Genomic DNA, 15,790 nt, shown 5'->3' with positions numbered 1-15,790 from the left:
TATATATCCCACGGGGTAAAATTGAAAAAAGTTGAAAAAAATTTTTTTTTTGACTTAGTCATATTTCCAACGTTTATCAGACTTTCAGATAGAGGAAATGTCAGTGAGCATTCAGATTTCAGTTCCAGAGCGATTCGCCCAATTAGTCCTTGATATTGAGTCTTTTTCAGCCAATTTTCTGGATTTTTGAAAATTTCACTTTTTTGTGAAAATATCCACTAAATGAGGGAATAATATGTGTGAGGGTACCCCAGGAGAGTTCCAAATGTGTGTGGGTAGAATATATATCCCACAGGGGAAAATTGAAAAAAGTTTAAAAAATATTTTTTTTGGACTTAGTCATTTTTCCGGCGTTTATCAGATTTTCAGATAGGGCAAATGTCAGTGAGCGTTCCGATTTCAGTTCCAGAGCGATTCGCCCAATGAGTCTTTGATATTTAGTCGTTTTCAGCCAATATTTTGGATGTAACGGGTCTGGGAGGCGGAACCTCTGAGCTACTATACAAGGGGGTGGTCCTTGTAAGGGAGCGGGTGGCGACCAGGCAGGCAGTCACAGCAGGTGACCCAGACAGTCTCTGGATGAACGGGCAGGAGGTCACGGCAAGTGACCGGGGCAGTCTCTGGATGAACGGGCAGGAGGTCACGGCAAGTGACCGGGGCAGTCTCTGGATGAACGGGCAGGAGGTCCCGGCAAGTGACCGGGGCAGTCTCTGGGTAAAGGGTTGGTACGACCTGTGGCGGCTGATGGTAGACGTGAGCTCCCAGGTGAGCAGGCGAGAGTCTCTGGATAAACGCGTGGTCACAGCATGTGACGGCGGAGCCTCCAGGAAGACCAACAGACAGGCAGCAGATGAGCGCTCCCAGGTGAGCGGGCAAGCTGGTCCATAGACAGACTGACTGGAGTTGGAAGGCAGACCGTCGGACCTCAGGCAAGCAGGCAGGTAGCAGATGTGTGGTCCCAGGTGAGCGGGCAAGCTGGTCCTTAGACAGACTGACAGGAGTTTGGAAGGCAGACCGTCAGACCTCAGGCTAGCAGGCAGGTAGCAGAATATCAGGCAGGAATAAGGCAGCAAGCTGGCAGGAATCTGGCAGGTAACTGGCAGGTAACTGGCAACGGGACCTGAGGGCTGAAGCAGAGTAGTGAACAGTGCAACAACATTGCTCGGGCACCTCCATTTTGGAGGAGGTGCCTTATATATGGTGAAGTCCTCCGGCCATTGGCCGGGGACTCCTTAGGACGGCGCGCGCGGCCCCTTTAAGAGGGAGGGAGCGCGCACGCCCTAAGCACAGTGGCCGGGAAGGAGCGCGCGATGCCAGCAGAGCGGGAGGAGGACGCCGGGCTCGGAGCAGAGAGGTGAGGGGAACAGCGTCCCTGCCTAGCAGAGGGCAGGGACGCCGGCGCTACATTGGATTTTTGAAAATTTCACTTTTTTGTGAAAATATCCACTAAATGAGGGAATAATATGTGTGAGGTTACCCCAGGAGAGTTCCAAATGTGTGTGGGTAAAATATATATCCCACGGGGGTAATATTGAAAAAAGTTGAAATTTTTTTTTTTTTTGACTTAGTCATGTTTCCAACGTTTATCAGACTTTCAGATAGGGAGTCAGCTAGGGAGTGAGGGTTCCGATTTCAGTTCCAGAGCGATTCGCCCAATGAGTCCTTAATATTTAGTCATTTTCAGCCAATATTTTGGATTTTTGAAAATTTCACTTTTTTGTGAAAATATCCACTAAATGAGGGAATAATATGTGTGAGGGTACCCCAGTAGAGTTCCAAATGTATGTGGGTAGAATATATATCTCACGAGGGTAAAATTGAAAAAAGTTGAAAAAAATTTTTTTTTGGACTTAGTCATTTTTCCGGCGTTTATCAGACTTTCAGATAGGGCAAAAGTCAGTGAGCGTTCCGATTTCAGTTCCAGAGTGATTCGCCCAATGAGTTTTTGATATTTAGTCGTTTTCAGCCAATATTTTTGATTTTTCAAAATGTCACTTTTTTGTGAAAATATCCACTAAATGGGGAATAATATGTGTGAGGGTACCCCAGGAGAGTTCCAAATGTGTGTGGGTAGAATATATATCCCACGGGGTAAAATTGAAAAAAGTTGAAAAAAATTTTTTTTTTGACTTAGTCATGTTTCCAACATTTATCAGACTTTCAGATAGGGCAAATGTCAGTGAGCGTTCCGATTTCAGTTCCAGAGCGATTCGCCCAATGAGTCCTTGATATTTAGTCGTTTTCAGACAATATTTTGGATTTTTGAAAATGTCACTTTTTTGTGAAAATATCCACTAAATGGGGAATAATATGTGTGAGGGTACCCCAGGAGAGTTCCAAATGTGTGTGGGTAGAATATATATCCCACGGGGGTCAAATTGAAAAAAGTTGAAAATTTATTTTTTTTTGACTTAGTCATGTTTCCAACGTTTATCAGACTTTCAGATAGGGGAAATGTCAGTGAGCATTCCGATTTCAGTTCCAGAGCGATTCGCCCAATGAGTCCTTGATATTTAGTCTTTTTCAGCCAATTTTCTGGATTTTTGAAAATTTCACTTTTTTTTTTAAATATCCACTAAATGAGGGAATAATATGTGTGTCGGTACCCCAGGAGAGTTCCAAATGTGTGTGGGTAGAATATATATCCCACGGGGGTAAAATTGAAAAAAGTTGAAAAAATTTTTTTTTTCGACTTAGTCATGTTTCCGAAGTTTATCTGACTTTCAGATAGGGCAAATGTCAGTGAGCATTCCGATTTCAGTTCCAGAGCGATTCGCCCAATGAGTCCTTAACATTTAGTCGTTTTCATCCAATTTTCTGGATTTTTGAAAATTTAAATTTTTTGTGAAAATATTCACTAAATGAGGGAATAATATGTGTGAGGGTACCCCAGGAGAGTTCCAAATGTGTGTGGGTAGAATATATATCCCACGGGGGTAAAATTAAAAAAAAGTTGAAAAATTGTTTTTTTGGACTTAGTCATTTTTCCGGCGTTTATCAGACTTTCAGATAGGACAAATGTTCTTGAGCGTTCCGATTTCAGTTCCAGAGCGATTCGCCCAATGAGTCCTTGATAGTTAGTCGTTTTCAGCCAATTTTCTTGATTTTTGAAAATTTCACTTTTTTGTGAAAATATCCACTAAATGAGGGAATAATATGTGTGAGGGTACCCCAGGTGAGTTCCAAATGTGTGTGGGTAGAATATATATCCCACGGGGGTATAATTGATAAAAGTTGAAAAATAATTTTTTTTGGACAGTCATTTTTCCGGCGTTTATCAGACTTTCAGATAGGGCAAATGTCAGTGAGCGTTCCGATTTCAGTTCCAGAGCGATTCGCCCAATGAGTCCTTGATATTTAGTCTTTTTCAGCCAATTTTCTGGATTTTTGAAAATTTCACTTTTTTTTTAAAATATCCACTAAATGAGGGAATAATATGTGTGAGGGTACCCCAGGAGAGTTCCAAATGTGTGTGGGTAGTGTTAGAACCTTGCTCTTAGGTCTTTTTTCCTTTGCTGGTCACATGACCTTGTTGGCCTATTTAATCCTGCTCCGCCCTTCTGGCTTTGCTGGACTTCATTGTATATCTACTTTCTAGCTAGCCTGTGCTCTGTGTCTTGCTCTGTTAGTTTGCTTGGTCTACTGACCTCTATGTTCTATATATTTTGTTTGTTCGTCTGTCTGCTACTATTTCTGTTAGGAGGTGTCCCATATTCCTCCCAGTCCTTAGTACTTGTAGGGATTCCTTCCCCACATCTATAGGTCTCCGTACAGACTAGCTTAGGACTTTAGCAGGTCTGATCGCAGGATCAGGTCCCCTGTTACATCGTAGGGATTAAGCTGAGTTCTATCGTAGGGACAGATCTCCTCTCTTTCCTTAGCTCTGGTAGCAGAACATAACAGTAAGTCCAGCCAGCAAATTCTCTAAGGAAAGATTTTTCTGTTCCATCATGGTGTCGGTTCAGGATTTGGCTCATCGCCTGCAAGGACTCTCTCTGGAGGTGGCCGAGCTCCGTCAGCACGTGAGTAACTGTCCTGGAGCACATTTCTTGGAGCCTAAGGTATGTTTGCCGGATTTATTTTTTGGTGAACACCGAGAATTTTTTTCATTTAAAAATGCTTGCTTATTGTATTTTCGTTTGAGACCTAAGTCCTCTGGGGATGAGTCCCAGCGCGTAGGGTTCATAATGTCATTTTTGCGCAAAGAGCCTCAGGAGTGGGCCTTTTCTTTGCAACCTAGTGATTCATGCTTCAGATCAGTGGATAGTTTTTTTTCTGCTTTGGGACTATTATATGATGATCCTGACCGTGTCGCATCAGCTGAGACTGAGTTGAGACGTTTAAAACAAGGATCAGGTAATGTGGAAAAATATTGTACTCATTTCCGTCGTTGGTCGACTCAAACAGGGTGGAACGATTCTGCTCTGAAAAGTCTATTTCTTGCTGGGCTCAGTGAAAGGGTTAAAGACCTGCTAATTGCTTATCCTACACCTGAAGATTTGCAACAGGCTATGCAATTAGCTATACGGGTGGATGGAAGACTGCGTGCAAGGGTTAATGAGAGCAAATCCTCTGCTATGTCAGTTTCTGGTTATGAGAATGTGTGTACTAACAGTGGTGAACCGATGGAGATTGGATCGGTGGCACCTCGCTCTCAAGAAAAAGATCGTCGATTTTCTGAAGGCTTGTGTTTCTATTGCGGAAAATCTGGTCATTTGATTAAAGGCTGTGAGCTTCGTATGAAGAAAGAAAAAAAAATGGTCAGTCACGCCCGTATTGCCTGTTTAAATTCCAAGGGTATATTTTTAGCTGCTTCCACGATTGCTCAGAAAAAATTAATGGAATTTCGGGTGTTTGTTGATTGCGGGTCTACACTGAATGTAATTGATGGGGGATTTGTGGAAAGACTCAATTTTAAACCTGAACCTTTATCATCCCCCATTGCTGTGGTTTCTGTGGATGGTTCCCCTCTGAAGAATATTACTCTCAAGGTCTGTGAATTTCCTCTCACTATTAATGGTGTTCACCATGAGAAATTGGATTTGGTAGTGTTGAATAACTTGCCTTCTCCAGTAATATTGGGATTGCCCTGGTTAAAATTTCACAATCCTGTACTGGATTGGTCTACCAGTGAAATTAAATCCTGGAGCCATAAATGTTATGACAAGTGTTGTAACGGGCGTATTGCAGCTTTGGATAGGGGAGAATTGCCTGTTCCTATTCAGGATTTTTGGAGAGTTTTTTCTGAGAAGGAATCGCAGGTTTTGCCTCCCCATAGAGACTATGATTGTTCTATTGAATTTGTCCCTGGAGCGACTCTTCCTAAAAGTCGTTTATTTAACCTTACTATTCCTGAGAGGAAGGCTTTGGAGGAATACATACAGACAAGTTTGGCCGCCGGTCACATTAGGCCCTCTAAGTCTCCTGTGGCGGTTGGATTTTTTTTTGTAAAAAAAAAGGACGGCGGTTTACGTCCTTGTCTGGATTTTCGTGAGATTAACAAAATTACGGTACGCAATCCTTACCCACTGCCATTGATTCCTGATCTGTTTAACCAGTTATTGGGGGCCAAGTGGTTCTCTAAAATTGACCTTAAGGGGGCATACAATCTGTTGCGCATGAAGGAGGGTGATGAATGGAAGACTGCTTTTAACACTCCTGTGGGTCATTTTGAGAATCTGGTTATGCCTTTTGGTCTTACTAATGCTCCTGCATTTTTTCAGAATCTGATTAATGACATCCTTAGACCTTTGATCGGTAAAAATGTGGTTGTGTATTTGGATGACATTTTGATTTATTCGCCAGATCTGGAGTCTCATTGGCGGAGCGTGCGTGAGGTATTACAGTTATTAATGGACAATTCGCTTTTTGCTAAGCTGGAGAAATGTGAGTTCGCTGTACAGAGAATTAGTTTTTTGGGCTACATTATCTCCAGCAAAGGTTTTGAGATGGATCCGGTTAAGGTTCAGGCTGTGCAGGAATGGCCTAGGCCTATTGGTTTGAAATCGATACAGAGGTTTTTGGGTTTCGCCAATTACTATAGAAAATTCATAAAAAATTTTTCTAGTATTGTCAAACCTCTGACTGATCTCACCAGGAAAGGTGCTGATGCGGTTCAGTGGTCTTCTGAGGCCATTGAAGCTTTTGTGTATCTCAAGGAGAGGTTCACCTCTGCTCCCATCCTTATGCAGCCTGATGTTACTAGGCCGTTTTTGGTTGAGGTTGATGCTTCCTCTGTGGGGGTTGGCGCAGTATTGTCTCAGGATAACGGGGATGGATTACATCCCTGTGCCTTTTTTTCAAAAAAAATTTCGGAGACTGAACTGAATTACGATATTGGTAATCGGGAATTATTGGCTATTAAACTCGCATTTGAACACTGGCGCCACTTCTTGGAAGGTGCGGAATTTCCCGTTCAGGTTCTTACGGATCATAAAAATCTGATATATCTTGATGCTGCCAAGCGCCTGAATGCCCGTCAGGCTAGGTGGGCACTGTTTTTCTCGCGGTTTAATTTCTCCGTTACTTACATCCCTGGTACTAAGAATGTTAAGGCGGATGCCTTGTCTCGCAGTTTGTCTCCCATAGTCGGTGCTGAGAAAGAGGAGAACATTTTACAAGAAGGTGTTGTGATAGCTGCTTTGGACTCCGTTTTGGAAAATGAGATTCTTAAAGCACAGGAGAATGCCCCTTCTAACACTCCTCATGGGAGGTTGTTTGTGCCTGGGACCTTTAGGAGAGATTTGTTTGTTGAGTGTCACGAATCTCGGTTGGCAGGTCATCCCGGAATCTCTGAGACCTAGAGACTGGTGGGTCGCAGTTTTTGGTGGCCTGGATGGCAGAAGGAAGTCATTAAGTGGGTGCGTCAATGTACTATATGTGCTAGATCTAAGTCCTCACATACTCCTGCTGCGGGGTTGCTTTGTCCTTTGGAGGTTCCCAGTGCTCCTTGGACACATTTGGCTATGGACTTTATAACTGACCTTCCCCCCTCTGAGGGTTTTACTGTCATCTGGGTGGTCGTGGACCGTTTTAGCAAGATGTGTCACTTGGTTCCTTTCGTCAAACTGCCCTGCGCTAAAACTCTCGCTAAGGCCTTTGTCAAGGAAATTGTCAGACTTCATGGCGTTCCTACTGACATTGTTTCTGATAGGGGTCCTCAGTTCGTGGCTCGTTTTTGGCGTGCCTTTTGTGATAGGTTGGGAATTCTTTTGTCGTTCTCGTCCGGATATCATCCTGAATCTAATGGCCAGACAGAAAGGAAAAACCAGGATGTTGAGCAGTTCTTGCGTTGTTTTGTGGCAGACAATCAAGAGGGGTGGTCTGAGTTTCTGCCACTTGCTGAATTTGCTCTGAACAATCATACATCTTCTTCTGCTGGTTGTTCGCCTTTTTTTTGTTGTTCTGGGAGACATCCGTCGTTTGGGTCGTTCTCCAAGTTGGGATCTGCCATGCCTGAGGAGGAGAATTTTTCCGGTGATTTGGAGAGAGTTTGGACGGATGTGCGTGGTAATCTTCAGGAGGCCAACAGAAAATCTAAAGACTACTTTGATAGGAAACGACAGGAGGTTTTGGTCGCTGTTGGTGACATGGTTTGGTTGTCCTCTAGGAATCTGCGGTTGAGGATTCCTTCAAAGAAATTGGGTCCCAAGTTTGTAGGGCCCTTTAAGGTGCTTCAGGTTGTCAACCAATCTGCTGTTAGGTTGGAGGTTCCTACCTCCTGGAGAATTAATCCGGTATTTCATGTCTCTCTGTTGAAAAAAGCTGTTGTATCGGATTGTGACGCCTCTGCCTCTGTTCCTCCGGTGGTGGAGGACGGGGAATATGAAATTTCTCGCATCCTTAACTCTAGACGGTATAGAGGTAGTTTGCAGTATCTTGTGGCCTGGAAAGGTTTCGGTCCCGAGGATAACTCTTGGGTGAGGTCGGATGTTGTTTACGCGTCCAGACTTATCAGAGCGTTTCACAGGAGATTTCCTGATAAGCCTGGTCCTAGGGGATCCGGAGGATCCTCTTAGAAGGGGGGGTACTGTTAGAACCTTGCTCTTAGTTTTTTTTTCCTTTGCTGGTCACATGACCTTGTTGGCCTATTTAATCCTGCTCCGCCCTTCTGGCTTTGCTGGACTTCATTGTATATCTACTTTCTAGCTAGCCTGTGCTCTGTGTCTTGCTCTGTTAGTTTGCTTGGTCTACTGACTTCTATGTGTTAGAACCTTGCTGTTAGGTTTTTTTTCCTTTGCTGGTCACATGACCTTGTTGGCCTATTTAATCCTGCTCCGCCCTTCTGGCTTTGCTGGACTTCATTGTATATCTACTTTCTAGCTAGCCTGTGCTCTGTATCTAACTCTGTTAGTTTGCTTGGTCTACGGACCTCTAGGTTCTATCTATTTTGTTTGTTCGTCTGTCTGCTACTATTTCTGTTAGGAGGTGTCCCATATTCCTCCCAGTCCTTAGTACTTGTAGGGATTCCCTCCCCAAATCTATAGGTCTCCGTACAGACTAGATTAGGACTTTAGCAGGTCTGATCGCAGGATCAGGTTCCCTGTTACATCGTAGGGATTCAGCTGAGTCTTATAGTAGGGACAGATCTCCTCTCTTTCCTTAGCTTTGGTAGCAGAACATAACAGTAAGTCCAGCCTGTAAATTCTCTAAGGAAAGATTTTTTTTTGTTCCATCATGGTGTCGGTTCAGGATTTGGCTAAACACCTGCAGGGACTCTCTCTGGAAGTGGCCGAGCTCCGTCAGCACGTGAGTAACTGTCCTGGAGCATATTTCTTGGAGCCTAAGGTATGTTTGCCGGATTTATTTTTTGGTGAACATCGAGAATTTTTTTCATTTAAAAATGCTTGCTTATTGTATTTTCGTTTGAGACCCAAGTCCTCTGGGGATGAATCCCAGCGCGTAGGGTTCATAATGTCACTTTTGCGCAAAGAGCCTCAGGAGTGGGCCTTTTCTTTGCAACCTAGTGATACATGCTTCAGATCAGTGGATAGTTTTTTTTCTGCTTTAGGACTATTATATGATGATCCTGACCGTGTGGCATCAGCTGAGACTGAGTTGAGACGTTTAAAACAAGGATCAGGTAATATGGAAAAATATTGTACACATTTTCGTCGTTGGTCCACTCAAACAGGGTGGAACGATTCTGCTCTGAAAAGTCTATTTCTTGCTGGGCTCAGTGAAAAGGTTAAAGACCTGCTAATTGCTTATCCTACACCTGAGGATTTGCAACAGGCTATGCAATTAGCTATACGGGTGGACAGAAGACTGCGTGCTAGGGTTAATGAGAGCAAATCCTCTGCTATGTCAGTTTCTGGTTATGATAATGTGTGTACTAACAGTGGTGAACCGATGGAGATTGGATCGGTGGCACCTCGCTCTCAAGAAAAACACCGTCGTTTTTCAGAAGGCTTGTGTTTCTATTGCGGGAAATCTGGTCATTTGATTAAAGGCTGTGAGCTTCGTATGAAGAAAGAAAAAAAAATGGTCAGTCACGCCCGTATTGCCTGTTTAAATTCCAAGGGTATATTTTTAGCTGCTTCCACGATTGCTCAGGAAAAATTAATGGAATTTCGGGTGTTTGTTGATTGCGGGTCTACACTGAATGTTATTGATGGGGGATTCGTGGAAAAACTCAATTTAAAACCTGAACCTTTATCATCCCCCATTGCTGTGGTTTCTGTGGATGGCTCCCCTTTGAAGAATATTACTCTCAAGGTCAGTGAATTTCCTCTCACTATTAATGGTGTTCACCATGAGAAATTGGATTTGGTAGTGTTGAATAACTTGCCTTCTCCAGTAATATTGGGTTTGCCCTGGTTAAAATTTCACAATCCTGTACTGGATTGGTCTACCAGTGAAATTAAATCCTGGAGCCATAAATGTTATGACAAGTGTTGTAACGGGCGTATTGCAGCTTTGGATAGGGGAGAATTGCCTGTTCCTATTCAGGATTTTTGGAGAGTTTTTTCTGAGAAAGAATCGCAGGTTTTGCCTCCCCATAGAGACTATGATTGTTCTATTGAATTTGTCCCTGGAGCGACTCTTCCTAAAAGTCGTTTATTTAACCTTACTATTCCTGAGAGGAAGGCTTTGGAGGAATACATACAGACAAGTTTGGCCGCCGGTCACATTAGGCCCTCTAAGTCTCCTGTGGTGGTTGGATTTTTTTTGTAAAAAAAAAGGACGGCGGTTTACGTCCTTGTCTGGATTTTCGTGAGATTAACAAAATTACGGTACGCAATCCTTACCCACTGCCATTGATTCCTGATCTGTTTAACCAGTTATTGGGGGCCAAGTGGTTCTCTAAAATTGACCTTAAGGGGGCATACAATCTGTTGCGCATGAAGGAGGGTGATGAATGGAAGACTGCTTTTAACACTCCTGTGGGTCATTTTGAGAATCTGGTTATGCCTTTTGGTCTTACTAATGCTCCTGCATTTTTTCAGAATCTGATTAATGACATCCTTAGACCTTTGATCGGTAAAAATGTGGTTGTGTATTTGGATGACATTTTGATTTATTCGCCAGATCTGGAGTCTCATTGGCGGAGCGTGCGTGAGGTATTACAGTTATTAATGGACAATTCGCTTTTTGCTAAGCTGGAGAAATGTGAGTTCGCTGTACAGAGAATTAGTTTTTTGGGCTACATTATCTCCAGCAAAGGTTTTGAGATGGATCCGGTTAAGGTTCAGGCTGTGCAGGAATGGCCTAGGCCTATTGGTTTGAAATCAATACAGAGGTTTTTGGGTTTCGCCAATTACTATAGAAAATTCATAAAAAATTTTTCTAGTATTGTCAAACCTCTGACTGATCTCACCAGGAAAGGTGCTGATGCGGTTCAGTGGTCTTCTGAGGCCATTGAAGCTTTTGTGTATCTCAAGGAGAGGTTCACCTCTGCTCCCATCCTTATGCAGCCTGATGTTACTAGGCCGTTTTTGGTTGAGGTTGATGCTTCCTCTGTGGGGGTTGGCGCAGTATTGTCTCAGGATAACGGGGATGGATTACATCCCTGTGCATTTTTTTCAAAAAAATTTTCGGAGACTGAATTGAATTACGATATTGGTAATCGGGAATTATTGGCTATTAAACTCGCATTTGAACACTGGCGCCACTTCTTGGAAGGTGCGGAATTTCCCGTTCAGGTTCTTACGGATCATAAAAATCTGATATATCTTGACGCTGCCAAGCGCCTGAATGCCCGTCAGGCTAGGTGGGCACTGTTTTTCTCGCGGTTTAATTTCTCCGTTACTTACATCCCTGGTACTAAGAATGTTAAGGCGGATGCCTTGTCTCGCAGTTTTTCTCCCATAGTCGGTGCTGAGAAAGAGGAAAACATTTTACAAGAAGGTGTTGTGATATCTGCTTTAGACTCCGTTTTGGAAGATGAGATTCTTAAAGCTCAGGAGAATGCCCCATCTAACACTCCTCATGGGAGGTTGTTTGTGCCTGGGACCTTTAGGAGAGATTTGTTTGTTGAGTGTCACGAATCTCTGTTGGCAGGTCATCCCGGAATCTCTGAGACCAAGAGACTGGTGGGTCGCAGTTTTTGGTGGCCTGGATGGCAGAAGGAAGTCATTAAGTGGGTGCGCCAATGTACTATATGTGCTAGATCTAAGTCCTCACATACTCCTGCTGCGGGGTTGCTTTGTCCTTTGGAGGTCCCCAGTGCTCCTTGGACACATTTGGCTATGGACTTTATAACTGACCTTCCCCCCTCTGAGGGTTTTACTGTCATCTGGGTGGTCGTGGACCGTTTTAGCAAGATGTGTCACTTGGTTCCTTTCGTCAAACTGCCCTGCGCTAAAACTCTCGCTAAGGCCTTTGTCAAGGAAATTGTCAGACTTCATGGCGTTCCTACTGACATTGTTTCTGATAGGGGTCCTCAGTTCGTGGCTCGTTTTTGGCGTGCCTTTTGTGACAGGTTGGGAATTCATTTGTCGTTTTCGTCCGGATATCATCCTGAATCTAATGGCCAGACAGAAAGGAAAAACCAGGATGTTGAGCAGTTCTTGCGTTGTTTTGTGGCAGACAATCAAGAGGGGTGGTCTGAGTTTCTGCCACTTGCCGAATTTGCTCTGAACAATCATACATCTTCTTCTGCTGGTTGTTCGCCTTTTTTTTGTTGTTCTGGGAGACATCCGTCGTTTGGGTCGTTCTCCAAACGACGGATTTGGAAAGAGTTTGGACGGATGTGCGTGGTAATCTTCAGGAGGCCAACAGAAAATCTAAAGACTACTTTGATAGGAAACGACAGGAGGTTTTGTTCGCTGTTGGTGACATGGTTTGGTTGTCCTCTAGGAATCTGCGGTTGAGGATTCCTTCTAAGAAATTGGGTCCCAAGTTTGTAGGGCCCTTTAAGGTGCTTCAGGTTGTCAACCAATCTGCTGTTAGGTTGGAGGTTCCTACCTCCTGGAGAATTAATCCGGTCTTTCATGTCTCTCTGTTAAAAAAAGCTGTTGTGTCGGATGGTGACGCCTCTGCCTCTGTTCCTCCGGTGGTGGAGGACGGGGAATATGAAATTTCTCGCATCCTTGACTCTAGACGGTATAGAGGTAGTTTGCAGTATCTTGTGGCATGGAAAGGTTTCGGACCCGAGGATAACTCTTGGGTGAGGTCAGATGATGTTTCCGCGTCCAGACTTGTCAGAGCGTTTCACAGGAGATTTCCTGATAAGCCTGGTCCTAGGGGATCCGGAGGATCCTCTTAGAAGGGGGGGGTACTGTTAGAACCTTGCTGTTAGGTTTTTTTTCCTTTGCTGGTCACATGACCTTGTTGGCCTATTTAATCCTGCTCCGCCCTTCTGGCTTTGCTGGACTTCATTGTATATCTACTTTCTAGCTAGCCTGTGCTCTGTATCTAACTCTGTTAGTTTGCTTGGTCTACGGACCTCTAGGTTCTATCTATTTTGTTTGTTCGTCTGTCTGCTACTATTTCTGTTAGGAGGTGTCCCATATTCCTCCCAGTCCTTAGTACTTGTAGGGATTCCCTCCCCAAATCTATAGGTCTCCGTACAGACTAGATTAGGACTTTAGCAGGTCTGATCGCAGGATCAGGTTCCCTGTTACATCGTAGGGATTCAGCTGAGTCTTATAGTAGGGACAGATCTCCTCTCTTTCCTTAGCTTTGGTAGCAGAACATAACACTATGTTCTATATATTTTGTTTGTTCGTCTGTCTGCTACTATTTCTGTTAGGAGGTGTCCCATATTCCTCCCAGTCCTTAGTACTTGTAGGGATTCCTTCCCCACATCTATAGGTCTCCGTACAGACTAGCTTAGGACTTTAGCAGGTCTGATCGCAGGATCAGGTCCCCTGTTACATCGTAGGGATTAAGCTGAGTTCTATCGTAGGGACAGATCTCCTCTCTTTCCTTAGCTCTGGTAGCAGAACATACCAGGTAGAATATATATCCCACGGGGGAAATTGAAAAAAGTTGAAAATTTTATTTTTTTTTGACTTAGTCATGTTTCCAACGTTTATCAGACTTTCAGATAGGGCAAATGTCAGTGAGCGTTCCGATTTCAGTTCCAGAGCGATTCGCCCAATGAGTCCTTTATATTTAGTCGTTTTCAGCCAATATTTTGGATTTTTGAAAATGTCACTTTTTTGTGAAAATATCCACTAAATGGGGAACAATATGTGTGAGGGTACCCCAGGAGAGTTCCAAATGTGTGTGGGTAGAATATATATCCCACGGGGGTAAAATTGAAAAAAATTGAAAAAATTTTTTTTTTGTACAGTCATTTTTCCGGCGTTTATCAGACTTTCAGATAGGGCAAATGTCAGTGAGCGTTCCGATTTCAGTTCCAGAGCGATTCGCCCAATGAGTCCTTTATATTTAGTCGTTTTCAGCCAATATTTTGGATTTTTGAAAATGTCACTTTTTTGTGAAAATATCCACTAAATGGGGAACAATATGTGTGAGGGTACCCCAGGAGAGTTCCAAATGTGTGTGGGTAGAATATATATCCCACGGGGGTAAAATTGAAAAAAATTGAAAAAATTTTTTTTTTGTACAGTCATTTTTCCGGCGTTTATCAGACTTTCAGATAGGGCAAATGTCAGTGAGCGTTCCGATTTCAGTTCCAGAGCGATTCGCCCAATGAGTCCTTGATATTTAGTCGTTTTCAGCCAATATTTTGGATTTTTGAAAATTTCACTTTTTTGTGAAAATATCCACTAAATGGGGAATAATATGTGTGAGGGTACTCCAGGAGAGTTACAAATGTGTGTGGGTAGAATATATATCCCACGGGGGTCAAATTGAAAAAAGTTGAAAAAAATTTTTTTTTGGACATAGTCATTTTTCCGCCGTTTATCAGACTTTCAGATAGGGCAAATGTCATTGAGTGTTCCGATTTCAGTTCCAGAGCGATTCGCCCAATGAGTCCTTGATAGTCGTTTTCAGCCAATTTTCTTGATTTTTGAAAATTTCACTTTTTTGTGAAAATATCCACTAAATGAGGGAATAATATGTGTGAGGGTACCCCAGGAGAGTTCCAAATGTGTGTGGGTAGAATATATATCCCACGGGGGTAAAATTGAAAAAAGTTGAAAAAAATATATTTTTTAACTTAGTCATTTTTCCGGCGTTTGTCTGACTTTCAGATAGGGCAAATGTCAGTGAGCATTCCGATTTCAGTTCCAGAGCGATTCGCCCAATGAGTCCTTAATATTTAGTCGTTTTCATCCAATTTTCTGGATTTTTGAAAATTTAAATTTTTTGTGAAAATATTCACTAAATGAGGGAATAATATGTGTGAGGGTACCCCAGGAGAGTTCCAAATGTGTGTGGGTAGAATATATATCCCACGGGGGTAAAATTGAAAAAAGTTGAAAAATTTTTTTTTTTTGACTTAGTCATGTTTCCAACGTTTATCAGACTTTCAGATAGGGGAAATTTCAGTGAGCGTTCCGATTTCAGTTCCAGAGCGATTCGCCCAATGAGTCCTTGATATTTCGTCTTTTTCAGCCAATTTTCTGGATTTTTGAAAATTTCACTTTTTTTTTTAAATATCCACTAAATGAGGGAATAATATGTGTGAGGGTACCCCAGGAGAGTTCCAAATGTGTGTGGGTAGAATATATATCCCACGGGGGTAAAATTGAAAAAAGTTGAAAAATTTTTTTTTTGGACTTAGTCATTTTTCCGTCGTTTATCAGACTTTCAGATAGGGCAAATGTCAGTGAGCGTTCCGATTTCAGTTCCAGAGCGATTCGCCCAATGAGCCCTTGATATTTAGTCGTTTTCAGCCAATTTTCTGGATTTTTGAAAATTTCACTTTTTTGTGAAAATATCCACTAAATGAGGGAATAATATGTGTGAGGGTACCCCAGGAGAGCTCCAAATGTGTGTGGGTAGAATATATATCCCACGGGGGTAAAATTGAAAAAAGTTGAAAAAAATTTTTTTTTTGACTTAGTCATGTTTCCAACGTTTATCAGACTTTCAGATAGGGCAAATGTCAGTGAGCGTTCCGATTTCAGTTCCAGAGCGATTCGCCCAATAAGTCCTTTATATTTAGTCGTTTTCAGCCAATATTTTGGATTTTTGAAAATGTCACTTTTTTGTGAAAATATCCACTAAATGGGGAATAATATGTGTGAGGGTACCCCAGGAGAGTTCCAAATGTGTGTGGGTAGAATATATATCCCACGGGGGTAAAATTGAAAAAAGTTGAAAAAATTTTTTTTTTTGGACAGTCATTTTTCCGGCGTTTATCAGACTTTCAGATAGGGCAAATGTCAGTGAGCGTTCCGATTTCAGTTCCAGAGTGATTCGCCCAATG

This window comes from Phyllobates terribilis, unplaced genomic scaffold (genome assembly GCF_046119375.1).
Source record: "Phyllobates terribilis strain yellow unplaced genomic scaffold, ASM4611937v1 Scaffold_2__4_contigs__length_985480577, whole genome shotgun sequence".
NCBI classification, from domain to species: domain Eukaryota; kingdom Metazoa; phylum Chordata; class Amphibia; order Anura; family Dendrobatidae; genus Phyllobates; species Phyllobates terribilis.
This window is presented reverse-complemented; position numbering follows the sequence as displayed.